The sequence below is a fragment of the Medicago sativa genome, chromosome 2 (genome assembly GCF_051527215.1).
Source record: "Medicago sativa cultivar Bolivia chromosome 2, Bolivia_mono, whole genome shotgun sequence".
In the NCBI taxonomy this organism is placed as follows: Eukaryota; Viridiplantae; Streptophyta; class Magnoliopsida; order Fabales; family Fabaceae; genus Medicago; species Medicago sativa.
Genome location: NC_140750.1, coordinates 16,865,899 through 16,881,780, shown reverse-complemented (window position 1 = coordinate 16,881,780; position 15,882 = coordinate 16,865,899). Strand labels below are relative to the sequence as shown.

The following is a 15,882-nucleotide window of genomic DNA, read 5'->3' as shown; positions in this document are numbered from 1 at the left end:
TGACTTATTTTAATGTTTAATAAAATAAGATTCGAAAATAAAATAAATATTAAGTTGTGGGGTTATTTTGTGTAGAAATATATTTGTTATTTGATGAAGAGATATATTTGTTATTTTCATAGTAGTTAATAGCGGATAGCGGCGCGTAGCGGCCGACCCCAAAAATGCTATAGCGGGATAGCGCCTAGCGCTATGACCGCTATTTCATCACTTTTGTGGACAAATTATATAAATAATACTATAAATTATAAACAAACATATATCTAATATAAAATTAAATATAACATTCAAATCTCATGACACATTCATAAATCACAGTAAATCTTTTTCTTATCATTCAAATCCTTCCAGTGATTAAATTGCCAAGCAATGTTGAGATTATCACCGGTCCGCTTATGTCTTTGAGCACATGAGTCAACAGACATAGAGTTTGATTGAACACCAGAACCTGATGCTGCCATGACTGTGTTGTCCACAAAAACAACAAAAATAAGGAAACAGAGAGCAGAATAGAGGATGAACAAAACAGTAGAGGAAAACAACAGAGAAAGATTGAACTAAATGTGTCCTGCGTCTGAGAGTAGAGTTTATCATAGAGATCTCACAGATAACCGAAGTCATTTGTGTTTTTTTCAATCATTCATGAGAAAACAGAGAGGAAGAACAAAACAGAGGATATGTTTATGAACAGATTGTGATACGTTTATGAACAAAACAGAGGAAGAACAAAACAGAGAGGAAGAACAAAACATATTGTGATATGTTTATGAACAAAACAGAAAGGAAGATTTATAGAAGAGAGCAAACCTGAGGAACGGCGGCTGTAAGGAGAAGATGAACAGATCTGCCGTTTGATGCGGTTTTGAGAAGATGAACAGTGAGAAGATGAGATGCGTTTTTGAGATGAGAAGATGCGGCTGTAAAGAATGAAAGAATGAAGAGAGAAATTGAAGTTATTAGGGTTTGACGAAAATGACAAAAATACCCTTGTTTTTTTTTAAAAACCAAGGACAAACTTGTATTTTCAGGTAAAATGAAATAGCGGTGCTAGACTGCAAAACCGCTATGCAGTGTTGCGGCCGCTATTGCGCCGCTATCTCATAACGCTACGCTATGGCTTATTGCATAGCGGTCCGGGACCGCACCGCACCGCGCGGCCGCTATTCGCCGCTATAGCGCCGCTATTGACTACTATGGTTATTTTGTGTAGAAATATATATATTATTTGGTGTAGAAATATATTTGTTATTTTGTGCAGAAATATATATGTTATTTAGTTTAGAAATATATTTGTTATTTTGTGTGGAATTATATATGTTATCTAGTGTAGAAATATATTTATTATTCAATGATTGAGGTATATTTGTTATTTGGTGTTAAAATATTATATACATATATATTTTGATGAAATATGCTATTATTTGTTATATGGTGTATTATTATATATTTAGTGGAAGACTATATTTAGTAGAGAAATATTATTTATTAGAATATGAAGATTATTAGTGTGAGTGGATTTGGGGGTTAGAATATAAAGAAGAATAAGTTGTTGGGACTAAATAGATTTGGGAAGAATATTTTAGTATTATAAATAGAGAAGCTTAGGTTGGAAAAAGTTTACCTTAAACCGCTTTTTGGAAAAGAGGAGAACAAGAAAGAAGAGAAGAGAAGAGAAAAGTCAAGAGAAGAGGAGAATACCTTAGGAAAGAAGAACGCTGCTGCTGATTCAGGAATTAATCTAAGGTGAGGGTGAGACTATCTTGCATTAATATTAAGTTGTTAAATCATTAGATTGCATCTAACAAGTTGGGGAGAGTTTGTGAGAATTTGAGAATTAGGGTTTTGAGAGAGATTTGATGATTAGAAGATGAAAACTTATTGAATTGATGTAGAAATTGTGTACAAACCTTAGATAATCATTAAGATGATAATTAGAATCAGTTTTGAGGTTAGCACCATGAGATTAGGTGAAACTTGAAGAAAATCTGCATTCTGCCCGAATTTTGATATTAAAACCTGTATTGATCGGTGCGGAATTGGTATTAGGTGTAAACACGAAAGTTGTAGGTATGGATGTTAGCTTTCTAACTCCGTTGGTCTCACGTCAAAACGATATATAGAACTTGAGTTATGGTCAAATTACTGCACGTAGGTCACAGTGAATTTTTATGGACTTTCAGCACAACTTTTCCGAATTTAAAATGAAAACTGGTATTGATCGGTACAGAACTGGTCTAAGGCGTAAACATGAAAGTTTTAGATAATTTTGTTAGCTTTCTAGTGGCTTTGGTTTGACGTGAAAATGATGTTTGGTCTTTGAGTTATGATGAAAATACTACAGGGAGGTCTTAACAAAATTGTACGGTGACAGCATTCTCTGTTTCATGTTTTTGCGTTTTGTTCATATGTTTCTGTTTTGAATTGATCTTTGTTGTAAACATGAAAGTTGTTGATATTTGTGATACCTTTCCAGTAGCTTTGGTTTGACATGAAAATATGTTGTGGATAATTTATTATGTTTTTACAAAGATACATAGTGAATTATTGTTGATGTTTAAATATGATGTTATATGATGTTGTTTATGATTGATGAATATGATGTTTTAAGATGTTGTTTATTATCATTTGATATTGTTATATTATGATATGACATGAATTATTTATGTGATCCATATGTTGTCAAGATGCTAAGATGTTAAGATGTTAAGACGTTAAGATGATATGAAGTTGTTAAGTCGTCGAGTCGTTATGAAGTCGTCAAGTTGTTAAGATGTCATAGATGTTCATGAAGTTTCTAAGACGTAAGATGTTGAGTCCATGCATACTCATTTATAGATGAGGGCTCATGCCCTGGAGCTTTTGCTCAACCACGACGATGGAGCTTTTGCTCAACCACGACGATGAGGGCTTATGCCCTAGGAGTATATTTATGCTCACAAGCGACGAGGGCTTATGCCCTAGATTGGTACCACATGCATTTGCATTTTCATGATGACTCAAGATGATTTAAGATGATAAGAGTTGCATAGTCGAGTTGAGTCGCATTGTCAAGTCAAGAGTCGAGTCGATCATGAAGTTGTTTATGACTATGATTATGAAGTCGATTATAAGTTTGATTAAGAAGCTGTTATGATGATTATAAGATGCTAAATGATTATTGTTTTTGATGTTCATGATTGTTTTGATGATGATGTTTGTTTATGAGTTGATGATTATGATTTGATGATTATGGTTATGATTAGTACTTGATGTTATATGATGATATTTATGTCTATGATTAAGATGCTATGATTAAAAGGAATATATGATAATGCTTATGACCAATATTTGTAGATATGTGATGATATTTATATGATGATATGATACGAAGTATATGACTAATATAGGAAGAATAGTGACACTAGTTAAGGAAATTTTAAGTTGTTAGATATGATTAATGAATTATAAGATGTTTAAGTTGTTGAATGTACTTTATATGATTTATATGCTTAATATTATTGTTTGAGAAATCTCACCCCTCTGCTTGGAAATGTTGCTCTTCGTATGGGTAACTTGCAGGTAACCAGGATTAGTTGTGGTCGTGAGTGGACTCCTCACAAGTGTGTCTTAGGTGCTCTGATATGTAACGGGATGGGATTATGTCTTCTATTTCTATTCCTTACGTATTACTTATGGATTTTTATGAATAAATGTTGAACAAGACTTATGAGATTTTTATGTTGAGGCCTGCGTGCCAAAGACTATTTTTATGATGTTGAACTAATTCCGCTGCGAAGTTTTGAATTACTTATGTTAAATGATTTGAAGAATAAATTGTTATTTATTCAGTTTATGAATTTTTAAGAAGTGTAGCATTCCGTTTAAAGTTGAAAAACTCTGATTTATTTATGAAATTTTTACGTTGGGAAAACGGGGTGTTACAATTGGTATCAGAGCAGGTCGGTCCGTCCGGCCAAGTAGATGAGTCGTTGTGTCGTGTCGTCATGTTTTCTAGTTATTAGTTATGCTTTTTTTTATGTGATCATGTTTAACTGACTAACTTGATGTGGTTTTTGTGTTTTGTTTGAAGAAGTAATGACTAAATTTATTTTCTATAGTGCTTGAATTTCGAGGACGAAATTCCTTTAAGTTGGGGAGAGTTGTAACGCCCTCCTTTTTATTTAATTATTTTAAGTGAGTTTTGGAATATATTTATATGATTAGTGTGATTTATAAGATTTATGTGATTGATATGATTTTAGAGAAATTTATGAGACGTTGTGACTTATTTTAATGTTTAATAAAATAAGATTCGAAAATAAAATAAATATTAAGTTGTGGGGTTATTTTGTGTAGAAATATATTTGTTATTTGATGAAGAGATATATTTGTTATTTTGTGTAGAAATATATATATTATTTGGTGTAGAAATATATTTGTTATTTTGTGCAGAAATATATATGTTATTTAGTTTAGAAATATATTTGTTATTTTGTGTGGAATTATATATGTTATCTAGTGTAGAAATATATTTATTATTCAATGATTGAGGTATATTTGTTATTTGGTGTTAAAATATTATATACATATATATTTTGATGAAATATGCTATTATTTGTTATATGGTGTATTATTATATATTTAGTGGAAGACTATATTTAGTAGAGAAATATTATTTATTAGAATATGAGGATTATTAGTGTGAGTGGATTTGGGGGTTAGAATATAAAGAAGAATAAGTTGTTGGGACTAAATAGATTTGGGAAGAATATTTTAGTATTATAAATAGAGAAGCTTAGGTTGGAAAAAGTTTACCTTAAACCGCTTTTTGGAAAAGAGGAGAACAAGAAAGAAGAGAAGAGAAGAGAAAAGTCAAGAGAAGAGGAGAATACCTTAGGAAAGAAGAACGCTGCTGCTGATTCAGGAATTAATCTAAGGTGAGGGTGAGACTATTTTGCATTAATATTAAGTTGTTAAATCATTAGATTGCATCTAACAAGTTGGGGAGAGTTTGTGAGAATTTGAGAATTAGGGTTTTGAGAGAGATTTGATGATTAGAAGATGAAAACTTATTGAATTGATGTAGAAATTGTGTACAAACCTTAGATAATCATTAAGATGATAATTAGAATCAGTTTTGAGGTTAGCACCATGAGATTAGGTGAAACTTGAAGAAAATCTGCATTCTGCCCGAATTTTGATATTAAAACCTGTATTGATCGGTGCGGAATTGGTATTAGGTGTAAACACGAAAGTTGTAGGTATGAATGTTAGCTTTCTAACTCCGTTGGTCTCACGTCAAAACGATATATAGAACTTGAGTTATGGTCAAATTACTGCACGTAGGTCACAGTGAATTTTTATGGACTTTCAGCACAACTTTTCCGAATTTAAAATGAAAACTGGTATTGATCGGTACAGAACTGGTCTAAGGCGTAAACATGAAAGTTTTAGATAATTTTGTTAGCTTTCTAGTGGCTTTGGTTTGACGTGAAAATGATGTTTGATCTTTGAGTTATGATGAAAATACTACAGGGAGGTCTTAACAAAATTGTACGGTGACAGCATTCTCTGTTTCATGTTTTTGCGTTTTGTTCATATGTTTCTGTTTTGAATTGATCTTTGTTGTAAACATGAAAGTTGTTGATATTTGTGATACCTTTCCAGTAGCTTTGGTTTGACATGAAAATATGTTGTGGATAATTTATTATGTTTTTACAAAGATACATAGTGAATTATTGTTGATGTTTAAATATGATGTTATATGATGTTGTTTATGATTAATGAATATGATGTTTTAAGATGTTGTTTATTATCATTTGATATTGTTATATTATGATATGACATGAATTATTTATGTGATCCATATGTTGTCAAGATGCTAAGATGTTAAGATGTTAAGACGTTAAGATGATATGAAGCTGTTAAGTCGTCGAGTCGTTATGAAGTCGTCAAGTTGTTAAGATGTCATAGATGTTCATGAAGTTTCTAAGACGTAAGATGTTGAGTCCATGCATACTCATTTATAGATGAGGGCTCATGCCCTGGAGCTTTTGCTCAACCACGACGATGGAGCTTTTGCTCAACCACGACGATGAGGGCTTATGCCCTAGGAGTATATTTATGCTCACAAGCGACGAGGGCTTATGCCCTAGATTGGTACCACATGCATTTGCATTTTCATGATGACTCAAGATGATTTAAGATGATAAGAGTTGCATAGTCGAGTTGAGTCGCATTGTCAAGTCAAGAGTCGAGTCGATCATGAAGTTGTTTATGACTATGATTATGAAGTCGATTATAAGTTTGATTAAGAAGCTGTTATGATGATTATAAGATGCTAAATGATTATTGTTTTTGATGTTCATGATTGTTTTGATGATGATGTTTGTTTATGAGTTGATGATTATGATTTGATGATTATGGTTATGATTAGTACTTGATGTTATATGATGATGTTTATGTCTATGATTAAGATGCTATGATTAAAAGGAATATATGATAATGCTTATGACCAATATTTGTAGATATGTGATGATATTTATATGATGATATGATACGAAGTATATGACTAATATAGGAAGAATAGTGACACTAGTTAAGGAAGTTTTAAGTTGTTAGATATGATTAATGAATTATAAGATGTTTAAGTTGTTGAATGTACTTTATATGATTTATATGCTTAATATTATTGTTTGAGAAATCTCACCCCTCTGCTTGGAAATGTTGCTCTTCGTATGGGTAACTTGCAGGTAACCAGGATTAGTTGTGGTCGTGAGTGGACTCCTCACAAGTGTGTCTTAGGTGCTCTGATACGTAACGGGATGGGATTATGTCTTCTATTTCTATTCCTTACGTATTACTTATGGATTTTTATGAATAAATGTTGAACAAGACTTATGAGATTTTTATGTTGAGGCCTGCGTGCCAAAGACTATTTTTATGATGTTGAACTAATTCCGCTGCGAAGTTTTGAATTACTTATGTTAAATGATTTGAAGAATAAATTGTTATTTATTCAGTTTATGAATTTTTAAGAAGTGTAGCATTCCGTTTAAAGTTGAAAAACTCTGATTTATTTATGAAATTTTTACGTTGGGAAAACGGGGTGTTACAAGTTGCCTCGGGAAGAGAGGTTGTTCATCATTGTGTGATTCTTGAAGTTTTTTGTTCTAAATCATCACATTTCAAACATTTTCAACAATCAAACATAAGGTAAGGTCGCATTTCTTGGATCTTTTGTTGCTTAATTTGTTTATTTTTTTCTTTTTGTGTGCTAAACTAGTTCCAATTATATAACTTGAACCATGTTGTTCACCAGTTTAGATTATATTATCTGAACTCTTTCAAGATGTCTTGAAAACTGATTTTTGTTGATTTGTATATATGATTTTGATTGTTTCATATATGGGCCAACGCCCGGACCGTGTTAGAGGCGACACATCTATAATTACAATATCTGCAAGGCGAGAGCAGTTACATCATGCCTAAGTGGAGGGTTGGGTGAGATTCTCATGTCGTACATCTCTCAAGGTACTTTGGATAGTTTTGCATATGTCGCAAAAAGGAGATGCACATATGCACTAATCAACTAAAGAGATAATATTTCGATGACTTTGAATTTATATGATTTTGGTGATTTTATTGTATTTAAATGATAAATAAGAGGGCATTGGACAACCAGACTGAACCCTCTCTCTAGAAAAATCTCTATGCCCTCTCTCTACACAAACACAACACCGCCTCACTTATCCTTTCCCTTCCCTCAATCTAACACCATGTAGCTCATTTTCTCGTTCGGGTGACTGTCGTCTCCTTTGTTTAACCCTCCTCCCTCGTTGTCCTTTGGATCGTCGTTGTTTGCAAGGAACAAGGGGAATTGTGAACCCAGATCCGAGTTGGTGACTGTTTGGCTTCATGAATCCAAAGTGGTTGTGTTTGGGTTTGGGTTCTGTTCGGATTTGTCGTGGGATTTGGTGTGAGATCTCATTGGGTCGCTGGATGCCGCTATCTGCTCAGTCGTGTTGTGTTTTTTGTTTGTATCGTTATTGCTTGTATTGTTTGTTGAAACAAAAATCTTTTTGATGAATGTTTTAATGATAACAAACCTTATGGAATAAACACTAAGTTTTATGAATGGTGATCTACTAATGTTTGCACTTGAGTCTTTTCACAGAAGTTGACAAGAAAGAAGTCTCTTACAAGTGCATGTATATACTCATTGAAAGAATACTAAAACGGTAGTATCACAAGCTCAAAGAAGATATAAAAAGAATATTGTTTGAATCAAATGAGTGTCCAGTGAAGATTCAACAAGAAGATGAACTTTCTTAGCAATTGATTCATCATTCTCACCACATGGTTTTCAACAATGCCTTAATGATTCAAGGAAGAAAAGGCATGCCAAAACTAAAACATCTCAAAGATACTCAATGGACAAGAAACATTGTGTGAAATCACCAAGAGAATTTATGAGATAAATCGCATCAACAACAAAATAATTCAAGGTTAATTAACCGAGAATATATTGTCAGAGAAGAAAACATTATCAACTCCGATGAAAGAATGTTCTCATGACAAGGATGCATATTACACTCAAAATCAGTCTCATCATTTCATCAAAATGATTAGAATCAACTTTGAAGAGAAACCAATTCATGAATGAATTATTTATTAATTCACTCATTAATGATATTGGTTAGAGAAATAACAAAGAAGAAAATTCATGATCATATGCTTGGAGATTCTATCATAAAAGACTTATGATGGTCCAAGAATCTTCCATCAGTACTCAAGATATGATTTGGAGAATAAAAATCAATCAAAGGAATTGTGCCTTTGAGAAAGGTTTCTCATGTTCTACAAATATCATTCTGGTCGTACAAAGTGAAGAAAACATCTTCATTTGATGGTTTTAAAAGGTAACAAAAATATTACAATTATTATTATTTTGTTATCTACTAATTCGTTTTGTGAGAATTTGTTTCATGAGAATGAACTGAGAACGTTCTGGCAAATACGATGAAAATGGAACAGTACATCAAAAGTGAACAAGTCTGCACAGCAAGAAATCATGGCAGAAATGTAACATTGAAAGATGTCTCTTGGGCCCAAATATGAGTTAGATCCATTTGGAAGCTAAAGGCCCATTAAGAATTAAATATCTCATGGAGGAGAGCACATGGCTTATTAAAGCATGACATCACTAAAGCAAAAGGACATGACATAAGCAGAAGTGGGCAACAAGTAAACAGCTCATTACAGCTGGTTCTCTCACTCGCAAGCAAGCTACAGTGCAAGCAAAGCTAGGCAAATCAGACAGAACATTCTGAGAACGTTCTGGCTACTTTTAAGAAGGAAAGAGAAATCAATTGAGACTTTAGACAGCTATCAAAAACGTGTCCAACAGCTCTATTTTCTCCCTTGATCACCAAGACACTCCTCATCTATAAATACAAGGGTCTTTGAAGGTTATAAACAAGAGTTTTGAAAGCAAACATTCTCTCAAGTGAAAATCATCACTACATACAAAACTCTTCACAAACAAAACAAACTCCAACTCTCTCACTATATCTTTGATCAACATCAAGAGTTTGTTCATCGAAATCTCAAACAAGAGTTGAGAAGCCTTTGAGGCTAAGAGATTGATTTTAACCATAATCCACTTTTTAAAGTGCAAATATCATAATCTCTTCATTTGTAACACACTCTAGATCATAACAGATTTGTGGATCACATATTGTGAGTGTGTTCTTATCATCATACCCTCAAACACGAGTTGAGTGTAAATTCGATCCCAAACCAATCTCTCATACAAAGTGTATTGTACTTCTCAAGTCTATTGGGCTTAATAGTTTGAGATAGAAAATACCAACCTTTCTTTTGCTAGTGCGCAAAGAATTGTAGAAGCCTGCTGAGGTTGATAATACAGGTGTAACAGACTGATCTGGTGTGATCAAGATCTTATAGTGCTAGTCAGAAGTTTCTGTTAGCAAGACAACTATAGTGGATAATCTCACACGAGGTGTGGGGACTGGAAGTAGCCGGGTTTGGTGAACCAGGATAATTCTCCTGTGTTATTCTTCTTCCCTTTCTCTTTTATTTAAAGCTACACAATATACACACACTATCACACTCATATTAATATTTATTAATCTCCAGAATATTCTGGTCCTAATTAATCATAACCAAATTAATCCAGAGTTCTCTGGTCCCAAATTAATCATTAATATTGTTGCATTATTTTATTCAATATTAACTGCCTCCAGAACATTCTGGTCCAAGATAAAACAACTGAATAAATATTTAACTAAAGTTTAAAATCAGCTTATAATATTGTTTTATCATTCTGTCTTATATTAATCATTCTCGAGAACATTCTGGTCTGTGTTAAAATAACTTTTTATTTTAACTTAATATTGTTTTATCATTCTGCTTTTATATTAATCATTCTCCAGAACATTCTGGTCCTTGATAAAATAGTTTTCACATTTTATCTAAAATATCATTTTTCTTATTCTACTTATATAATCATTCTCCAGAACATTCTGGTCCTTAACAAAACTATTTAATCATTTAAGGTATATTTAATACAGAACATTCTGGTCGTGTATAAATCAATTGTTATATATCTATTACTCTAATCTTGTTAGACTAACATTTACCAAGAACCTTCTTGAGTATATATATTTATTTAAGTTGCAGGACTAAATTTTAAAAGGGTCACAATTCAAACCCCCCTTTCTTGTGACTATTTCTTCCACTTCATTGTTATGTTGTATTGTTTGATTTTATATTTTTGAGTTTAAGATCAGAGAATTCGGGTAGTGTTAGATGTGGCCTTTTGCGGTGGTTCGACTTTGTAAACCCGAAATGGTCTGGTTCTTTTAACTCGAAAGGGTTGTTTCTTTGAAACCGGTTGAGTTGGTGGTCTTGTACTTGATTATCTGATATTCCAGGTCTGTTGAGATCTGCATGTTTCAAGACTTTAGGGTAGCCTCCTCTCCTGTATTGTCCTCTTATCCATTTCAATCTTTATGATTGTCCTCTCCTGTAATGCCTTTGTTTTGTTCAGGGGGTTGTTGGTACGTGGATCGTAATACCGTGTTGGCGGTCAATCCATTCACCTTTTATGAACCCTTTTTTATCTTACAAACATTGACTCATCATCTTTTTTGTAACCTGGTTTCGTGCATGTACACAGGTGTGTTGGGTTACGCCTTTGAGAAGTGTTGGTTTGTTAGGATTGATTAGGGTTGATCTGTCGGGTATGTATTATCTTGTTTTATTCCCATTTGGGTTGTAACTGGGTCAGGTCTAATGTCTTCCCAGTCTTTTTATCTCGTTCTTTTTATTTTATATATTTTTTCCATTTGACTTAAAAAAATGATAAATAAATTAATTAAAATAAATTATTTTGATGAGAAAGAATAATTGATTAGTAAAGAGATATAGACTCGCTAAAAAAAAAAGATAAAAACAAAGTCATAACACTTAAAGCCATCCAAATAAGTACCAAAACAAAATACACTCACACACGTACTCTGTAACGCCCTCCTTTTTATTTAATTATTTTAATTAGTTTTAGAATATATTTATATATTTATATGATGTATATGAGAGATATATGATTTGTTGAGATTAGATGTCTTTTTATAATTTAATTAACATATTTTGTTGAGTGATATTTTGTTATGTTATATGTTGGTATTTACTAGCATAATATATTTGTTAATTGTTATAGATATAAATATATATTTGTTATTTGATATATTATTATATATTTAGTAGAGAAATATTATTTATTAGAATATGAGGATTATTAATGTGAGTGGATTGGAGGTTAGAATAGAAAGAAGAATAAGTTGTTGGGCCTAAATAGATTTGGGAAGAATATTTTAGTATTATAAATAAAGAAGCTTAGGTTAGAAAGAGTTTACCAAAAACCGCTTTTTGGAAAAGAGGAGTAAAGAAAGAAAAGAAGAGAAGAGAAAAATCAAGAGAAGAGGAGAAGACCTTGGGAAAGAAGAACGCTGTTGCTGATTCAGGAATTAATCTAAGGTGAGGGTGAGACTATCTTGCATTAATATTAAGTTGTTAAATCATTAGATTACATCTAACAAGTTGGGGAGAGTTTGTGAGAATTTGAGAATTAGGGTTTTGAGAGAGATTTGATGATTAGATGATGAAAACTTGTTGAATTGATGTAGAAATTGTGTAGAAACCTTAGATAATCATTAGGATGATAATTAGAATCAGTTTTGAGGTTAGCACCATGAGATTAGGTGAAACTTGAAGAAAATCTGCATTCTGCCCGAATTTTGATATTAAAACTGTTATTGATCGGTGCGGAATTGGTCTTAGGTGTAAACACGAAAGTTGTAGGTATGGATGTTAGCTTTCTAATGCCATTGGTCTCACGTCAAAACGCTTTATAGAACTTGAGTTATGGTCAAATTACTGCACGTAGGTCACAATGAATTTTTATGGACTTTCAGCACAACTTTTCCGAATTTAAAATGAAAACTGGTATTGATCGGTACAGAATTGGTCTTAGGCGTAAGCATGAAAGTTTTAGATAATTTTGTTAGCTTTCTAGTGGCTTTGGTTTGACGTGAAAATGATGTTTGGTCTTTGAGTTATGATGAAAATACTACAGGGAGGTCTTAGCGACATTGTACGGTGACAACATTCTCTGTTTCATGTTTTTGCGTTTCGTTCATATGTTTCTGTTTTGAATTGATCCTTGTTGTAAACATGAAAGTTGTTGATATTTGTGATATCTTTCCAGTAGCTTTGGTTTGACATGAAAATATGTTATGGATAATTTATTATGTTTTTACAAAGATACACAGTGAATTATTGTTGATGTTTAAATACGATGTTATATGAAGTTGTTTATGATTGATGAATATGATGTTTTAAGATGTTATTTATTATCATTTGATATAGTTATATTATGATATGACATGAATTATTTATGTGATCCATATGTTCTCAAGATGCTAAGATGTTAAGATGTTAAGACGTTAAGATGATAAGAGTTGTTAAGTCGTCGAGTCGTTATGAAGTCATCAAGTTGTTAATATATTATGTTGTCAAGATGTCAAGATGTTAGGATGTCATAGATGTTCATGAAGTTGTCTAATTTGTACAAAAGTTATGTCGTTGCATAGTCAGAGATGGGGGCTCAATGCCCGACAGATCCTTTATGACCTTAGAGATGGGGGCTTAATGCCCGACGGGTCCTTTATGACCTTAGAGATGGGGGCTTAATGCCCTTGTGGTACCACATGCATAATGAAGATGTCTAAGATGATTTAAGATGATTTGAGAAGTAGAAGTTGCATAGTCGAGTCGAAGTTGTTAAGATGTTGAGATGTCAAGTTGTCAAGTTGTTAAGATGTCAAGTTGATAAGTTATTAATGAAGTGCTATGATGAATGAAGACAAATGATTTATGATAAGATGTTACATGAGTTATAATTATGTTGATATATGAAGTTGATTACGAATTTGATTATGAAGTTGTTTTCGGTAATGCTATGTTTTGATAATAATACTTATGTGAAATTACATGATGATTCTTATGATTATATTTGATATTAGGTGTTGATGCTTATAAATAATGTTTGATGAAATGTGGTGACGTTTGTGATTAATTTTGATCCTATGTGATGATCGTTGGAGACTATTATTTGATGTTATATGATGATGTTAAGATTAGTAATTGATAATATATGAAGATGTTTATGATTAGTATTAAGATAGTTTTACGACCAATATAAGAAGATTAATGACACTAGTTAAGGAAGTTTAAGTTGTTAGATATGATTAATGAATTATAAGATGTTTAAGTTGTTGAATGTACTTTATATGATTTATATGCTTAATATTATTGTTTGAGAAATCTCACCCCTCTGCTTCGAAATGTTGCTCTTTGTATAGGTAACTTGCAGGTAACCAGGATTAGTTGCGGTCGTGAGTGGACTCCTCACAAGTGTGTCTTAGGTGCTCTGATACGTAACGGGATGAGATTATGTCTTCTATTTCTATTCCTTACGTATTACTTATGGATTTTTATGAATAAATGTTGAACAATACTTGAGATTTTTATGATGAGGCCTGCGTGCCAAAGACTTTTTATGTTGAATGAACTAATTCCGCTGCGAAGTTTTGAATTACTTATGTTAAATGATTTTGAAGAATAAATTGCTATTTATTCAGTTTATGAATTTTTAAGAAGTGTAACATTCCGTTAAAGTTGAATTTCTCTGATTTTTAATTATGAAATTTTTACGTTGGGAAAACGGGGTGTTACGTACTCTCTAATGGCGTCATACCACATGATATGCAAAATATGAAAATACAATAATTTGTCGTACATCTCTCAAGGAAGATGCACATGGCCAGATACGCACACATAGAAATGTTTTATACTTGTGTATTGTGCAACATTCTATTTGCACATGTTTTAAAATTTAAACTATATAATAAAGGTTTATATATGTAACTCTCCGTAATAAAGGCTTATATATGTAACTCTCCGTTTTCCCAACGTAAAAATTTCATAATTAAAAATCAGAGTAATTCAACTTTAACGGAATGCTACACTTCTTAAAAATTCATAAACTGAATAAATAACAATTTATTGTTCAAAATCATTTAACATAAGTAATTAAAAACTTCGCAGAGGAATTAGTTCATTCAACATAAAAAGTCTTTGGCACGCAGGCCTCATCATAAAAAACTCAAGTCTTGTTCAACATTTATTCATAAAAATCCATAAGTAATACGTAAGGAATACAAATAGAAGACATAATTCCATCCCGTTACGTATCAGAGCACCTAAGACACACTTGTGAGGAGTCCACTCACGACCGCAACTAATCCTGGTTACCTGCAAGTTACCTATACGAAGAGCAACATTTCTAAGCAGAGGGGTGAGATTTCTCAAACAATAATATTAAGCATATAAATCATATAAAGTACATTCAACAACTTAAACATCTTATAATTCATTAATCATATCTAACAACTTAAACTTCCTTAACTAGTATCATTAATCTTCTTATATTGGTCGTAAAACTATCTTAATACTAATCATAAACATCTTCATATATTATCAATTACTAATCTTAACATCATCATATAACATCAAATAATAGTCTCCAACAATCATCACATAACATCAATATTAATCACAAACGTCACCACATTTCATCAAACATTATTTATAAGCATCAACACTTAATATCGAATATAATCATAAGCATCATCATGTAATTTCACATAAGTATTATTATCAAAACATAGCATTACCGAAAACAACTTTATAATCAAATTTGTAATCAACTTCATATATCAATATAATTATAACTCACGTAACATCTTATCATAAATCATTCGTCTTCATTCATCATAGCACTTCATTAATAACTTATCAACTTGACAACTTGACATCTCAACATCTTAACAACTTCGACTCGACTATGCAACTTCTACTTCTCAAATCATCTTAAATCATCTTAGACATCTTCATTATGCATGTGGTACTACCAGGGCATTAAGCCCTCTTCTCTAAGGTCATAAGGACCTGTCGGGCATTGAGCCCCCATCTCTAAGGTCATAAAGGACCTGTCGGGCATTGAGCCCCCATCTCTAAGGTCATAAAGGACCTGTCGGGCATTAAGCCCCCATCTCTGACTATGCAACGACACAACTCTAATGCAACGACATAACTTTCGTACAACTTAGACAACTTCATGAATATCTATGACATCCTAACATCTTGACAACATAACATCTTAACAACTTGATGACTTCATAACGACTCGACGACTTAACAACTCTTATCATCTTAACGTCTTAACATCTTAACATCTTAGCATCTTGACAACATATG

At 32.3% G+C, this 15,882-nt stretch overlaps 1 long non-coding RNA gene across 1 annotated transcript; it reads right to left on the bottom strand.

The window, feature by feature from the left end:
* Nucleotides 1-245: 245 nt before the first annotated feature.
* LOC146945034 (uncharacterized) lies at nt 246-1,199 on the bottom strand. Its single transcript, XR_015026206.1, has 2 exons — nt 808-1,199; nt 246-463 (listed from the first exon to the last, which is right to left on the bottom strand). It is a non-coding gene; the product is annotated as an uncharacterized LOC146945034 (long non-coding RNA).
* Nucleotides 1,200-15,882: the final 14,683 nt, after the last annotated feature.